This window comes from Archocentrus centrarchus, chromosome 21 (assembly GCF_007364275.1).
Source record: "Archocentrus centrarchus isolate MPI-CPG fArcCen1 chromosome 21, fArcCen1, whole genome shotgun sequence".
Taxonomy (NCBI): domain Eukaryota; kingdom Metazoa; phylum Chordata; class Actinopteri; order Cichliformes; family Cichlidae; genus Archocentrus; species Archocentrus centrarchus.
In genome coordinates this window covers 23523045-23541028 of record NC_044366.1, presented here as the reverse complement: position 1 = coordinate 23541028, position 17984 = coordinate 23523045, and positions in this window count along the sequence as shown.

Here is a 17984-nt window from a genome sequence, read left to right as displayed (position 1 = left end):
CTTGTTGCATTGCTTTGCGATCCCCTTTGTGTTGGAGAACAGGAAATCGGATTACCTGGGCTGCAAGTGTGTCCAAAAATTCTGCTTCAATCTTTTTCTTTGCATCGAGAAAGTGAACTTTTCTATAATCTGTGACAGAAAATAACACATCAGGGAGACAAATGGTGGCTGGGATTTTTTGCTCAAATGCAGTCCAACGTTTATGCTGAAGGAAAGCTGAATTCGTTTGACAGCACAGTTATTTTTTTAGTGGAAGGAAACTGGACGACTCCTACTCCTTGCTGGGGGTAACGCGTTACTGAGCAACGCGTTACCGCCCTACACTGTCCGGAAACTAGTTTGAAGTTGAAAGGCGTGTAGGCTGCACGCGTTCTCCGTTTGAAGACTGTGGCTCGGCGAAGTAACAAAGAGAAAGCCCGTAGTTGCTGTGCAGCTCTGTTAAAGAAACTCGGTTTATCGAGACGGACTGTGCAAATGCACCCGTTCCTCTACACGCACACGGGCGCACCGACCTGTAGTAGCCTGATCTTGGATAGCCTATCGGACCTGGGCACCGTGTACTGTGTACTGTCTGCTTCACTTTGAAGAGATGCTGGTCGTCCCAGACACGTGAGCTGAGCTGTTGAGACGACTTTATCGCGGATTTGGATGAGGGGTTTTCTGTGCGTTAATGGCCAGGCGTGCGAACTAGGCTACGGTGCGCTCAGATGTTTTTTTTTTTTCTTTCTCTCCCTCGGTCGCTCTGTGTATCCACCGCTCCGCCTCCCCCTTTTCGCAACATTGACGCAACCAAAAATACTGGAACAAAAGAAACAACTTCCTTGAAGCTTTGCTGAAACTGCACTTACTCGGTGAATAGAAGGTTGTTGTCAACTTGCCTGGATGAAAATGTCGATGTGAGGGTGTCACCAGTGGCCGGCTGGCAACGAGAGAGATGCAGTCGATCGCTCCGAAACGCGCCCAGGCTATCCAGTAAGTGCCATTAAACACTCAGTGGAGTAATTTCAACTTTTGCTGTGTGACCTCTCGACTAGTTGAGTTTGCTGTACGCTGTCAGTCACCACAAAAATAAGAGTCGTTTTGGTCGATTCTCTGCGACGCCGGACACAAAGTAAAGTCTCTTTGAGGTAGTGCTGTCGACCTGACGAGGTAGAGTATAGGTTCTATATTGTGGCAGATGTCGTCGCGCATGCTGTTTTCAAAATGACAAGTTTATAGCCTTCTCCTTTTTAACAATTTCGCTTTTACGAGCCAAATGACAACAAGGCTTTAACTACACTGCTGTCAACCAAAAAAAACCGTCAAATGTGAACGAGACATCAGTTTGTTTGAGGCAAATGTGGAAAAAACACTATTAGAAATAGGCTGTGCACTGGCAAGTCTTCAACACAGACTACCAGTTTATTATTGTTATTCATGCAGCAGCCTTGAGCTGTCGCCGGTTGCACGAAGATCCCGGTGATCTTCAAACATGTCCACAACAGAGCAGCAGTGCGAGTGTTTTTATTAAATAGATTTGCTGTCGCCATTTCAGATGATGTGTCTAACTTTGCTTTTAAAGGTTCGGTCCGCAGTTTGGGCGGACGATCACTCCGCTTTTGTCGCGTCGCTGTTTTTACTGCATGAACAAAGGACTGGATGGAGTAGTCGGCTCGGCACAGAGCGTCGGTGGAGAGCAGGCGGGCTGTTTACAATAATAACACGATCGCGATGACGTCACGCAGACTGACAGCGGCCTCGGCCAGTGCGGAGGTCGCGTAGCCATCAGCAACACGCTATATTTGGAAAGCGGTTACATCATCGAGATACAACAGTGGACTGTGGAGGGAGGGACTTCCGCAGGAATTCTCAATTTGTAGTCCAGAAGCAAGACAATGAATAGGCCCACATCAGTTGTGTCTTTGGAGGGCGAGAGCTAATTATTTTAGACCTATTCTGCATTTCCATAACCAGCTCACACGCTCATATATCTAAAATGCTGTGAGAAGTGCCTGAGACACTCTTTATGACCGAGGTATTACAATACCAGTAGGGTCAGGTAACATATAATTGAATCTTAACATCTCAGTGGAAAATGCGAGGAGGCTATCTCCCATCAGCATACTTCCAGGTTATAGACTAAAATTGTTTGGTTTGGGGGAGGTTTGTGAGGCTGATGTTGAATTTACATTCGTGCATAACATTTCCCAGCCTACTCAGAAATGTTTACTCCCCCAACACAGTAAGTAATGATTCTCTACTAGTAGAATTGCTATGACGCCTGCATCATTTTAGCAGTTGTTAAATCACCTTAAATGTACGCATTTGTTCAAATGCAACATTTACATTCATATAAAGTTTACAGCACTCACAAAGCTGCAGAAAAAGAGAACATGCACCCCAAATGATGTGCATGAAGTGACTCCAAGTGGGCTGAATACAGGAACTTTGTTGCAATAACACACAAGCTGCTTTGCGGCAGGCAGCATTACTGGTTTCCACTTGCTATACTATTTTAAGCAGTGGTAGTCTTTGTATATAAGACTGTAATAACACCAGACGTTAACCTACTTAATGTTAGATGAGTATTTTCTTCATTTTAGACGTGAGCACAATGAACAAGACTTAGTCTTTTTTTTTTTTTTGTTTACACTAGGGTTGCCTCTTTGCCATGAAATTAAATTCACTGTTTTCATCAAATCAAAGAGTCTGTATTAGACCCAGTGATATCACTCTGAGATCACTCGGTCAAACTGAAACCAAAATTTAAGGTGCTGCTCTTCACTATTTAACTTTAAGAGTTGTGTCATACTCAATTCAAGACTCTTTATTTATGAGAGCACAAAATCATTCATTCATTACTTGAATTAGTTGTGACTGTAAATCCCTTTAATGATTAGGATAATGATAGCATGTTTAATAAATATTGCCCTTTGATAAGCTTACAGCAGTTTAAAAAAATAGCAGTCATCTAACTAAGAGGATCCTGTCAGCATCGGAAAGCATTACTGTCGTGACTTCAGTGTGATGTTTTCCACAAAACTAGAGCCCAGTGTTTTGCCATCACCTTGAAGACAGGTACTAATATTGGTAATGGTACTACAGTGTGTGAGTAGTGTAAATTAAATCTATTTAGATTTAAGAAGAAGCTGTTTTCACAGGTATCAAAAGCGAGAACAGTGCGTGGCGATCAAAGCAAACCTGATATGTCCTGAGAACATAGGGGTACTTGAGGAATTAAAAAATAATAATAATTAAACTTACTTATACATGCACGTGCACATAAATGCTACATACTTATGTTTTGTATAGAATATGATTAATTAAAATGTTTCTGGATACAGGCGAAAAAGTGAGACAGACGTAAAAGCAACATCATCTCAATGCTGTGACTTATACAGTAGGAGCTTAGGAATATTGTTCAGTGGCCGTAAATACAATTTATGAAATCTGTCATAGGCAGCAGTGGTTTTTAGATACATGCCATTACCTAAACACAGTTAAATGTCATAGATAGCATCTAGTATAGAGCTTGCAATAGACTGCCAATAAAAGAAGGACAGGCCAGAGGGATGCTTTTATTATGTGAGTCTCCTTTAGTCTTTTGAATGCCACTAGAGTTCATAAATGATATTAGATACTCTACAGTCATTTTCAAATAGTCTGCTTGACTTTATGAAGCTTTCTCTGAGACTTTTTGGTGTATTTCTTGTTCAAGTGCCTCTGACCATTACATGAATTTTTTTGTGTGTGTACAGTTTTGATTTAATGGCACACAAATATGCATATAAAAATGGCTTGTTTACATTATTTCTGTCTGGGTCTTGGTAGAGAGTTCAGGCCTGTGTTGATCCTGCTGTTTATACTGTACTTGGCTTTATCTTTTTGGCACAGCCATCCTCAAATTCAATGATAAAGAATAAAGGCACAAAATATCTGCAGTCATCAGCTTGAGGCAAAAACTAAGAAAAAAAAGCAAAACAAAACAAAGTGCTCTTAACACCCAAGGTAACTCTACTGGCCTAGGATTAGCTCTCGCTTGTGTTTAGCCTTCTCCGTTATCCCTCTCAGCAATCTGCCTCAAAAAAGAAAAAAAAGGGGCCTACTACTAGTTCAGGAAGCAACATGAATAATGTTTTGTTGTTGGATTTATATTTAAACCTACCTTGAATGGAAAACTGTTCTCATTATGTTGCACACCAACGAAGTCACTTTGACTCAGGATGTAATAATACCTGTCAGTGGGGTTATAGTCCAGTTTTTTTCATACATCAGGCATGGGATCGTTTGGCCTTTTGACACATGACTCCACATTTAGTCTGGAAAACACAGTAAACTCACAGTCAACTGGTATTAACAGCAAAAATGTCCAAGAACACGAATTTAATGTGAAAATTAAGCTACTTCTGATGGTTTTGTCACTTTCCGTTTGCAGACTTCACTGAAGTTTTTGCTTATTTTGTAGCTGTTTAATAACAGAGAATTTCCCTCATCTAATCTAGCCTACTCTATCTGCATTACCACCAGGACAAGTATAGTTTGTCCCCATAATTGTCCTCTGTTAGTGATGTAGTGATGTAGCTTTAGCCTGTCCAATGAATTGTGCCCACTTAATTTGATTGCTGTGAGAATGTGTGTAAGCTTATGGCGAGAATAAGTGAAAGGGGCTTCTTGTGCTGTAACATCTGAACTTGGCTGGCCAAGCATGTGATAGTGTTTAGATGAATTCCGGCTATAAAAGTCCTTTTTTTCCCCCTTTTTTATAAAAATTTGCTTTGCTTTCACCTGAAGGAGGTATCTGTCGATCTTTCAGGGGACTTTATTAAGGCAAAAGTTTGTTATAAAGCAAAATAAGAAAGATTATTTACATGCAGAGAAGTTGTGTGTGTATGTGTGTGTGTGTGTGTGTGTGTGTGTGTGTGCGCGTGCGTGCGTGCCCAATTTTACAGCACCCAAGGGCTAATGTGACCACCTTTCAGCCTTTGTGCTGAAAAAAAAAGGTCAGAGGTCTCTGTTGTGTTTTCAGGATGACCTGCTAGTGACTATTAGCCATTGACAAATGTGATGTCCCACAAGTGTGCGGGCCGGACCCCTCCAAAGGGGGAGGTGTCGTAACACGCCCCGCACTAACCTTCCAGCCAACCCCACCTCAACTAGTGCATACACACACGCTCTGCCCTGCTGACAGGAGCACAAGGGGGCAGCTGCTACAGATGTCTAGAGGGGGAGGGGAACCAAGGAGACATCAATGGAGACTCTCTCTCTCTAGTATGGAGTTTTCTGTGGGGCTCATTGTGTTCTCTAAAGACCAAGACGAGGGCCACGTTAATATAGTGAGCCTATAGTATCTTCAGCTTCGTTTCAGGCTGCGCAGTCGTTGTGCTGTTTCATGCATACGCTGTGCTCAGAAGGAATTATATTTTGATACGCATTGCCAAACGTTCCTAAATGTTACACAGCTTGATATTTACCAGAAGAGTGGAAGAATAAGTGGTTTCTCTCCCTAAAACTACTGTTTAGGCACTAGTTGGATAGTTTTGATTTTAAAATGTGAATGGATCAGACTGTAATTAAAATTATGATTAGCCAAATTTCACCTCTGCAGTGAGAGAGAAAAAAAAAAATAGAAGAATTAATTTCACAACCTGCTCTGTTGTGTTGGCTGATTTAATTCAGTAGACAACAGTGTGCCACAATATGTGTGCACTCTCATATCTGCAAACATCTAATGCTCCCAAGTGAAGTTAAATCACCTGCAGTCGCCTTGAGTTGACATAAAAGCTGCAAACTGTTTGTTTTTTGTGGTACATGGGTGTTTATTCCTGTTTAATTGCACCTTTGACCCTTACTCACCCTTTTTGGTTGCTGTCAGTGTTTTTTTTTTTTTTTTTTTTTTGTTAATAAAGGAGGATTTATTCAATCTGCTACTGCTGCCTATTTCCCCGCCTTTTCATATCATGCAGTCCCATGTCTGGTGGTGGTGTGGGGGCAATCTTTTGAGGCACATGAATCACGAGAAAACCAAAATAATGCGTAAAAACCCCTCACGGAGTGAGTAGCGGTTGAGTGTAACAGCCAACCATGCACGCAAGTCATCTAAACATGAAATCAAATTACACTGAACTAAAACTACCCCAGCATAGCAACTTTGCAGCCAGGTTTGCCTGCAGTGGTAAAACACCATGATACGTGACACTGTGGCTCTTGTTTGGCGCGTCTGCTAGAGGACAAGGGAGAGCTCCACTCTGTCTCAACCCTCCTAATGAAGAGATGTATTATGATGCGGATTTCATTTAGGCCTGCAAAAAAAAAAAAAAAAAAAAAAAAAAGCTGCTGTGGATAACGGAGCAGTCTGAGTAGCATGGTTCATTTGTGTAGTGACATGTGACTTGTGTTTTCGTGAGTCATAAGGATCTCCTGCCTAATGGAAGGCAGTGTGTGCTCATGTGATGGTGACACAATGCAGGATGAACTGTATAGTATTCACCAGAGCTCAGCTTGGCTACTGTTTTGGCACTGCTAATAGAGACCCATGAGGGTCTTGTTAATTTTTATCATAGTGAAACTAAACAAACCACAGTGTCTGTCACCCAAGGGTTTTGGCTCTGATGGTTACTTTTTTTGTTTGTTTGTATACTAAGAGTCAAAGCTGGAAGCACTGCATTTTAGATATGAATGCATGCATGCTTGTGTGTTTGTGATGTCTATGAGTACTGCATCCTATTCTTCCCATGGTCATAGTGGTGTTTTTGCTGGCTCATCCCTGCCTCTCCACATGCCTGTTTAACAACACAGAGCTCCTCCTTACTGGCTTCCTGTCCAAACCAGTTTATCTGTAAACAAGTGTGTTTTTTTCCTCTCCACCCTATTGTCCACACTACACCAGAATGCATACACAATGGGCACCCTCTCTCTCCCAGTCTGCTTTTGCGCTCCAAAGTAAAAGGCATTATATTTTTACTACAATATACTGCAATGTAAAGAAATGATATGCTTTCTGAAAAAGTCTGAAGACATATAAAGTAGTAAGGGATCATTAGCATGAATTAAAATTGCTTAAAGCACACTTAAAAACTAACAGCAGGTTGCCGCTAATTCTTTTTTTTCCCAGTGAACTCTGTGGGACCAACTGCTCACATAGCAGGTGAATGTTATGTATTGTTATTATGTGTGCATTGGGATGAAATGGCTGTCTCTGTTTATCTTGCCCGAGGTACACTATGCTACAGTAGATGTGATAACAGCAGGGTTATTGTAGGAGAGCCCAACCCGTATGTGCTTTGGCCACAGCATGTATACTATAATGGTGCACGTACTTATATGGTGTTACCAATCTAATCCTAAATTGAGAGAAAGTGGTCATGCCATTACTTACTTATGGAACATGTTATTTTAACAGAGATGTCCAAGCCCCCACCACCACCACCACCACCACCACCCCCACCACCCCCCAAAGGTGTGGAAATAAGTCAGTGAAAAGTTTTTTAAAAAATGGGGTAGCCTAACTAAAAAGGAAACTTAATTAAAATTAGAGACGGCAATATGATGTCACAGCAATTTAAGATAAGAAAGCAATGTCCCCGTTTGAACTGTGGAAAATAAGACAAAGCCACCCAGAGTGTGATTGAAAAGAGCAAGGAAGGAGGACTTTAACTGCTGTCTGAGCCTATGCTACCTTACTGACTCAGTGCTTTCCTTTTTTGCCCATTGTTACCTAACATTATTTGGTTTGCATCTCTGTAGCCTCAGGACTTTTACTTGTTGACCTATAACACACATATACCAGATGTTAGACTTCTGTCTACAGTTTGCTTTATTTGGCTATCCTTGTCTTTGATAGGCTTGTCACTCCAAGGCAAGCACTTCAGTGCTAGCTGCAGATAACCACATCATCCTATAAATGTCTAACCCTATTTGAATAGGCATTCATAGTGCTTATATCAAAGATGGTAAGAAAAGTATGGCAAAGTATTTCAAATGCATTCTCAGGAACATGCTTTTACATGCTCTGTAAATGATGAATCCCCTACAATATGCAATATGCTATGGTAAGTATAATAAGAAAGGTTTCTTATACACTGGCAACAGCCTTAAGAAGAATTATGGAACCCTGACCATAAGTGCAACATCTTTGCTGTTTTGTTGTGGGTCACTATGGAATGAATTTGCTCAGTTTAGCCAGTACAAACGGTGCAACAGACATTCGCCATGGCTGCAACTTTCAGTAAATGTTTAGTCATGTCTGGTAGGGAACATAATACCTGTATTTCTAACAATATAGATTTTCTTCTGTGACTATAGGTCAGTGTGTACAGTGCTGACTTTTAATGTCTCTGTATTTAGACAAGCTGCAGTGTTTTATAAATAGTGCACAGTCTCATATCAGAAATCCTCGTATGAACTAGTTTGAACGAAAAGGGTTTCCCGTCAGTTGCTGCCGAGGCCCAAAGAGTTAATGTATCTCTCTGGTGATCGCTGCGGTGGGCTGCGAGATCATTCGAGATTGCATTTTCAGCGGCCAATCAGCAGCGCGGAGTCGACTCCTGGTTCAGCCAATAGGGAGAATGGGAGGCTCTATCGAATTTGAATGAGGAGTGTATCTTTCGGCGCCATTTTTCGAGTGCAGCGATTGCCTCGACAGCTGCGGGTAGAGGATGCTGCGAATGTAGAAAGCTGTTCCGAGACGGTGGGGGGGGAGAAGCCAAGCGCTCAAAAACTGCGCTTTTAGAAAGGGACTCGTGTTATTTCAACGGAAACACAGGTAATTGCAGCCTCAAAATATTTAAATAGATTTAAGCGGAGTATAAAAACGGAACGAATTCGAGGAGTACGTGGAAAAAGACCGCGGCGGGGAGACGTTAGCCATTTGGCCAGCTTTGCCAGCTTGTACTTCTCCTAGCAGCTAGCCTACTAGCTTAGCGTGCTAGCACATAGAGAGGGATATCTGACTTTGCTGCACTGTAACGATGAAAAAAAAACGCTCATAGAGCGGGTTGTTTTAGCCGGGAGATGAGGAAGATTTATTTGGGGAAAAACGACTTGATGGCAAACTATACCACAATGAAGACACACTTCAATCGAGTATTATTAATCAAAGTTGAAATATAATGGACTATTTATTTTTGCGCTGGAGCTCAGTTTTGAGCGGGAGGTGCAAAAGCTGCCAAGCTGGAACAGAGGAGAAGCACAGTCGGCAGTGTCAACAAATGCACACGGCACCTACACTGGCTTAGGAGGGAAAAAATCAAAAGGAGACCGGAACAGACACAGTGCTTTTTGTAGGAACTTAATTTTACCAATCTTTTTTTTAGTTAAGACAGGCATTTTGTCCGAGCTCCTAAACTGCATATGTGATGTTGGAAGTGTTTCGTGGATTGTTAGACTAAAAAAAAAAACAGCTGGTAAGTTCATCATTATAACGCTGTATGACCTTACAGTCTGCAATGCCCTCAATAATAATGACGGAGTTTGTTTTATTTTCCTATCTCTGCCATAAAGTGGCTGCTCACGATTATTTTAACGTTACTAGTGACAGGTCGTCTTACAATGCAACTCCGATGATTAAATATGTGATTTCATCGTATCCAGCGTTGAGTACTTTAAATTTGTGCCTGTCAATAGGCTCTAATGCCTTAGATTAATGTAAGATGATCCGTGTGGCTCTCAGCCAAGTGACAACAATCCTAGGTCGCGACATCTGATGGTTCAACAAATAGCTGTGTTTAAAGGTTTGACGAATAGCAGTCATAGCCAATAACGAAGCAATAAAGTTGAATTAAGGTTAGATTAAAAACAAAACGAGGAATTTGTAGTTGTGGCGTTTTCCGTGGCATGCTGTAATGTTGGGATTTTTGGTTCATTGTAGTTTTATGTAAAAGACTTCCAGCTACTGCTCGCTGTCTCCCTTTGCCCCTTCCTTTCTGCTCTTACTAGCATCGCTGCAGTTTCTCTGTGCCATGGACCCTGATTTAATTCAAGTAGAGTGAACCGGGGAGGGGGAACTGCGTGGTCTAACCTCTAAGGAGTGACAAAAAAGCGGACCTAATCATGAAGGGTAGGGGCTCGTTTTGTGACATTGTTCAGCATTATATATATTTTTAATTATTTTTTAAACGAAAAGGACTACTTGACTAATAAAGCATGTTGAAGGAAAAGAGGCTCTGTATAATTACGCGTCTAAACCCGCCCCTTCTACTTCCTTCCATGTAGAGATCGGTTTAATATATTACATAATGTGAGGCCTTCATATCTTTTGCAGTGTAGCATTTATTTAAACAAATACGTATCCACATTGTTAAACAGGTGATCTTGTTTGTTGTTTTTTTAAAAAATCCTCTTCCAGATGAGTAGGATACAGAGTGTAGGCACCTTTTTCCCTAGGTCCATCACAAGTGACAGAGTGCTTTCTAATAGCATTTGCCCTGGGTTTTTATTTTCTTATATATATTTTGCAGCAATAGGTAAAGAGTTGTCTATTAGATATGCACGATTTTAAATGAAACTGGAACTAAATAGTTGGAAGCAAAGTTGTCTTCCCTGGAATTGCATATTACACCATAGTAAAATTTTGCACAAGTGGGACAGCAATTTTTTTTTAAATAATTTTTTTTCTCATAGTGAAACTTCCAAACCAAGGTTTTGTATATTTTTGAAAGTAATTGGCTTGTGGAAATGAGGGAAAGCCCTTTCATAGATACATAGCAGAGCAAAGAAGTGAAGGAGGAGGAAGAAATTACTGTGCAGAAACATCTGGTATGTCAGACTTACAAGAATAGTAGAATTTGTGGGATTATGAAACCCTCTAAATAGTATGATGACTTAAAGTGTGACAGGCATGTGATCACCAGTGTTAGGAATAATGCAGTTTACACATAGTGCACCTAAACTGGAAATCTATATTTAAACCAAGTTCCCATTTTATTTTACTGTAACTGCCCGTTTGAAATGGCATGTTTTAAAAAATGTTTCATTGATAATTAAATGATATGTTGGTCTTACAGTGTCAAAAAGGCTAATTGGGTCACTGCAATTGTAAATATGTGGTGGATTCTTAACATTAATCTACCTACTTATTTTGTACTAAAAGTTGAGCCTGTCAGTCTGTTGATCCATCGTTGTGTCAGTTCAGCCAGAAAGGCAGTAACAGTTTTGAAGCTGGGTAGTCAAATGTCCATAATATTGTAGATGGAGGAAGGTATTGCTTAGTATTTGGTTGTTGAAGTGTAGTTATAAAACAAAGTAATACTGAAAAAGTCAGAAATTAAAAAGGGATAGAATAGGGGTTATAGATGACACTTTATGTTTCAGTTTAGATTATTATTAAGTGTTTACAAAAATAAGATTTTAATAAATTTAGTTGGAGTGGTCTTCAGTTTTTCTATATTAGCTACGGCATGAGTGGCTATTGGTGATATAGTGGTTTAGAAAAAAAAAAACAGTGTGAAATTGCACATCTAATGTCTAGAAGAGAGTGGGCAGCACTTCGTCAAAGTGAAATTTTAAGATAAAGAAAAAAAAACAACCTTGGTAATATTTGCAGTCTTGCTTGCTGGTAACTAGGTTTTGAAATGTGTGTGATACAAATGCCCCCTCACCTCTCTTTCACTTTTTAAAAAAAATTTTATTCATGCAGTGCCTTCAGTTGATCTCCATTAAGTGCTTCAGGTTTATGTTTCCTCTCCGTTCTGTGGTATTTGCCTTTTCACACTCTTTGCAAAAGCACCGTTGTGCTGTTTCAGACTGTTAGCATGACATTCTGTGACTCATCATTCTGTCTTCAGACCCCTTGGCAAAATAGGCTCCCACCCCCCATTTCCTGATAAAACTGTGACTCTTCTTGTACTTGCTCACATGTGTTGTAGCCAGACTGCAGAGCACCTCCACCCTTCTCTTCCTTTTTTTTTCTGCAGCACTCAGTACAAACTTTATAGTATTCAAATTTGCTGTGATAGGGACAGGTTTGTATCTTGTTGGTTATTTTGCAGCAGTTGGACTTGGCTTCAGTTCTGCAGCATTAAATAGAAGCTAGTAAATGGACAGTCAGTTTTCTGGAACAGTGATCGTTCTAGTTAAGGCTCAAGTTTAGATGTGATCTTTTGAGAATGTGTGCTTATTTGCATGATTTATTTATTTATTTATTTTTTAACCATGAAGGCTGATGATACTAGTTACAGCAGCGAATTATGGTGCCAAATCTTTAAATGCTTCTTTTGTATTGGCTTTATTATTTTATAAATATTTTTTAATTATTATTTTTTGCATACAGCAGTTGCTACGTACTGTAGTGTATACCCTTACAAATGTAAAGGTAGTGTATACCCTTACATTTGATTAACTAAAATGCTGTAATGGTAAGCAGTTTAAGGGTGGCATTTTTTGTGTTTGTTTTTTATTGTCAGTTTTGTGTCTAATTGTTATATCACAGTTTCTGAAAATCTGTTCAGTGGTGGGAAAAAGTACACTTTGAGGCCAACCTTAACTAAGGTCATGTGTTGTGAACACTAAAGTGATTAGGCTGTGTTCAAAATGTTAGTATTAGTAGTTAAAATAGTCGGATATGGTTCTCTTTAAAATATATATATATATTATTTTATTTATTTTTTTAAGTGAAGTTGTGACTCTGACAACATGTTTAGAAAGATGTCAGCTGTTACAATGCCAGTAAATTATCTACTTGATGATTACATTTTAGGTAGTAATATGATAACCTGCTGCATTACCAGCAGTAAGATTTGACATAGCAAGAGTCTGCCTCCTGACTAGACACATGGTGTTTTTATTGGTGTTTTTCTGCAGCACCAACTTTTTTTTTTTTTTTCTTCTTCTTCTTTTTTTTCCACCTGAAGGTTCTGGAGTATTAACTAGCATGCAGTTAGATTGGAAAGATATCTGATTATCCAAAAATATTCAAAGCTGTTTTATATTATGTTTTTATTTTATTGGCCTTAAGCAAATTACACCTCACCCACTGCCCCCAGTCAGGCAATGTGTTTGTGTACACAAAAACCAGATATTTTCACACAGTGTGACAAATGTCTTCTTTAGTCAGTGTTAAAAGTTTTAAACTACTTTGGTTTATTTCCAACAGTAATATCAACACATGTAATTTTGGGTTTACTGCTGTATCTTGTGTTGATTTGCTGATGTGTAACTGTCACTATAATTGTACAGTAAGTAGATAAGTCAAGCCTGGCAAGGAACATGGTGAAGTCAACAAACATTAATCATTTTTGTAATAATTTTTTTGTCCTACCTCACACAATAATCATAATACATTCTGTTTTTTATATTTTTAATTTATTTGCATCATTGTCTAAGGTCAGCCAACTGCAATAAAACTTTACATTGCTGGAAAGCCTTATTATTTTTGGCAGAAAATACTTTGGCTGTGATGTGTGATTAACACACTTTTTTTTAACTGCTGTGAACCCAAACAAGTTACAGAATTTCATCTAGACATTTGTGCTATAATAAGCAAAACAACAAAAACAAGTATAGTCTGTGTTTGTGTAATTGCTGCTTGAGTGTATGGGTGTGTGATTCAACTCTCTCTCACACTTTAGCTTTGCTTCCTCTTTTTTGCCCCTCTTGCATATGTGAGCATGCACATTTAAAATACACACTGACTTAGATCCTAATTTCAGTCTTACTCATCGATCTGTAAGTAGTGATTGAGAGTAATGAAAAAACTTGGGGCAGCCATTTTAAAGGTTGTGGAAGTTGTCAAAACTTGCCCAGGGTTTTCTTAACTAACCTCATGTTGTTGGTCAACTGTAAATCAGATCCTCAGGTCGTACTTTTGAAATTGCATCACAGTTTACAGCATTGTCTGCATCCTGTTTATTGCTACTTGTCTTTTGTGACAGTAGGAGGAAACTTGAGAGAGTTCAAATATAGGAGTAAAAAAACTGGAGAGACCAGAAATGTATTTGTTGAGTATTTAGTGGTATTCAGTTGAAATACTGTTTATACTGTATTTTAGGTACTTCAGTTGTATTTGGAATAAATATTGTACCACACATTGTTAACACACTTGTGTATTTAGATGAGAGACACTGCTGTTAGACACGGGAGAGTCTTACAGTGTGGTCTGTGCTTTCACTGGAAATGGTTAAGAATGGCTTCAACTGTTAATAAACCCTTTTAAAAATTATAAATGGCAGTGAAGCAAAATTAATCATTGCATGTTAGTTGGTTGATGTGTTTGTGCCAAATTAGTTTCAGTTGTGGTTTACATCATACTTTAGGTTTTTAAATTTGAATAAATAATTTCTAATCCAGTGTTTTGTTGTATTTTTTTGTTTTTTTTTAAGTGATTAGTATAGATGTCATTTATACTACACACGGTAAATGAGAGGTGGTGTGTAAATGTCGATTGGCTTTTTTTTTTTTTTTTTGTTTCCCCCCCCAATCTCGAGTGTCAGTCTTACCTACGTGTTACTGTTGTCCTGTGAGTGGTTTATTCAGTTGTCAAGCCATGTCTATGCTTTCAAATGTTTCTGAAGTTCATTTGAAAAGATATTGCTGGAGCTTCCAGGGAATCCCAGTCACTGCTTCACACGTGTGAGTGGGTGTGCAAATGTAACTGGCTTTTCTTGAATTAACACATACTGTCGTTACAGTGCTGTTTTTATTCTTGTAAGGAACAAAGCAATTCTTTATTGGTAGCATCCTTTGACTACTGTGCACAATAAAAACTATTCATCACCTCCTGAGTTGCTTTTAAACTTGCACACCATCCCAAAGTATTATTGGTAAAAGGTAGTCTGTTGTATTTTTTTTTTTCCTTTTCCCCTGTTAAGACAATTGGGTCCTTTTATTATGTGGATTAATCTATTTTGTGCAGAGATGATGAGGATATCTCGTGCCATATAAATATTGCCCAGTAGTTGAAACATTTCATCATTAATTCTAAAGTTGTGGCACAGTCAACATAATAATTTCACTTTGTGGAGTTGCCTTGCCATATGCAGAACAACAGTGAATTGGCTAGGATAATCCCTGGTTGTTATCTGGCTTACACTCTACAAGAAACAGATTTGCAATTGTGTAAGGATATAATTTCCTTGTAAAATTTAAAAAAAGAAGAATCTGTTCTCCCATGTGCTGTAATGCTAAATAGTTTTAATCAATTAAAAAAAAATGTTTTTTTGCAAAGACCTTGACCACATGGATGTATATGATTACTATTCCATGTTTTCCACAGCTGAGGATTTCAGTGCAGATCTCCTTGCAGAAGACTGTGTAAAACAGAACAGAAGAGGGTAGCCCAGACCAGTTGATTTGGGGAGGTGATGGGTTGTCATGTCCATGTCCTTTTTGCCCAGCTTGGTGTAGGAGGTTACTTGACCTTTCAACCTTGGGGGTCAGGTGACTCTTTAAGGTCATTGTATGGGTTGCAAGTGTCTGTAGGAATGGGTTAAAAAGGCTGAGCAGGGAAGGTGACATGTCCGGGCATGCTTCCTTTAAAGGAGAGAGAGAAAAATAGGGAGAGGTTAGAGTCAGTGATGTGAACGGTTTCACCTGGACTTGGAAAGAAATGATCAGCTTATAAGGAAATTGCACAACTTACCTGGTTTGTTCCTTTGAGTGTTTTTGTTAAGTAATTTAGGTTGTTTGATTGGAACAGTGTAGTTCATGCAAAAACGGTCATGCAAGGACATGTACAAACTACATATGGGACGAGCAAATGATTATACATACACTGACTGATTATTATAAGTGAATCAGCTGTTTCAATAGTGGTTTATCATTGTTTATAAATTTAGCAAAACCTTATTTTTAAATCGCTAAATTGATTTTTCTCATTTAAATTATTATTTTTTTTTTTTTCTTTTTCAGATTTTTAGGAACAATGTCAGATGTCATTTATCACCTGCAGCTGTTCAGACCACATTCGTGTCAAATTTTCTTATTTTATCTGAGCCGCTAAAGCAGGTAATTCAGTTTACAAAGCTAAAAACTGCAAATCCTCGTGATCGGGAAGCAAGTGTGTGTAGGATTTTTGTTGCACTCCGAACCGGCAGTGTGGACTTTATTAGCTCAGGAATAATACAGAATATGTCATGCCCCACAAATTTGGCAATTACACAGCCCTAATTTGACATTGTAAATTAACAGCAGCATCAAATGTCTTAAAACTCAGTTTTCTTAGTAATGTTTTTTTTTTTTTTTTTAATTTTCCTTTTTTTAATTTAGAAGATGCAAAAGATGTTTTAGAGATGCTACATATTAAGTGTAAAATTGGCCTTAAATGTTAACATAACATTCAGGAAGTATTTAATTTTCCTACCAACTTAGCTTGTACTATATTTTGCCATGTGTTTTTTTAATGTTGGGCCATAAGGGATATTATCCATGATTAAAGGGCTAGGCTTCTACTTACCAGCTGGGGGAGGGGGGGAAAAAAGTGAAGCACTGCACTAAGTGGTCTTCACTGTCTTCCCATCCACCTGCCACAGTCAGGTGTATCTGACTGAATAGTGCTGTTGCACCTGTGTTCACTACCTTTGCTTACCTAATTTTGGTTGCAGTCATTAATGTCCATGACTAACAAAGGTATTTAATTAATCAGAACAATGAGTGATATCCTTTAGATGTTAGAAACACTTTGCAGTAATGGCACAGGAGGTAAAATTAAGATTTCTGGGCAGGATAGCATAAAAGTGTTATCTTTGACAGTCATCATAGTTCAAGTAGAAACTGTTTGACATGTTTCTAGCAATACAAAGTATTTGTGGATTTTTATCATTGCTACATAGTGTAGTGAGAGATTGGACCGTTTTGTAGAATATTTGTGAGACACCACCAACCAGAGTTTTAAAGTCAAACTCAAATTCAGACAGTGTAACAAATGAAAGCAATGTCTTTTTGTCTTTGTGGCACTATTGTTGTTATTCCTACTTGCACCTTCATTATCACATGGAAAAAAATGTTCATTGCTTTTCCTTACTTTTCTTTTTTTTAATCTTTCATGTGAACTGGACTGAAGTTTGTGTGAGAAAGAAAACAACTGCAGAACTTATCAGTGTCTTTTTGGAGGGGAAGTATGCAAGAGACTTTATCAGATTGTGGCTATCATGTCCATTTCAGAGTAAGGTCATAATTACAGGTCCATTGAGACCTCTAGTGGCAACAATTGTTGGACCAAATCTCCCATGGGATTATTATCAGGATAATGTTTGTTTTAACACCTTCTGCATGTTTTAAGATTTAAATGTTTGTTGACATTTACCAGGGCATTAACCAAAACTTTTCACAACAAGATTGGGACATTCTCCAGTTGCTATAACTAGAAGATATTTTACTTGCTGAGGTGTTTGGTTCCTTCTTGTGGGCTAATTGTTTTTTTCTGTTGCTGTCTTTCATGTGACATATGAGCTGTTGATCACTGTTTTTTGTTTGTTTGGTTTTTTTTGGAAAGCATTTTTTAAAATGTGGTGATCATTTCTGATTTTTGTCCCATTTTAAGATTTCTTTATCACTCAGATTATCTACAGTAGTTTCTGTGGGGTGCACACATTATATGGTAGTTTTACAATTGAGTGAACACCTGTCAGTAGTGCTAATGTAAGTCACAGAGGAATGAAAATGCAACAGTAGCTTGTAAATTTACATTAAGAGAAATGTAATAATGAATTCTAAGTGGTGGTGTTCAAGTGTGGAAACAGTTTGGGGAAGAACATCTAGTTTCAACAGCGCCTCTGTGCATTGAGCAATATCTATAGAGAAATTTATTTCCGAGTTTCACGTGGAAGAACTCCACTCGCCTGCACAGAGCCCTGACCTCAATACCATCCAACAGCTTGTAGATGAATTGGAAGCCGCCAGGCAGCCAGGCCCTATCATCCAACATCATTGTCTGACCTCACATTGTGGCTAAATTGGTGCAAATCTTGGCAACCAGGCTTTAAAATCTTGATAAGTGATTTCCTGAAAGCAGAGCAGCTTAGTACTGCCCATCAAGTTCTGATGTGACGTTTTCAACAAGCACAAGAGTGTTAAAC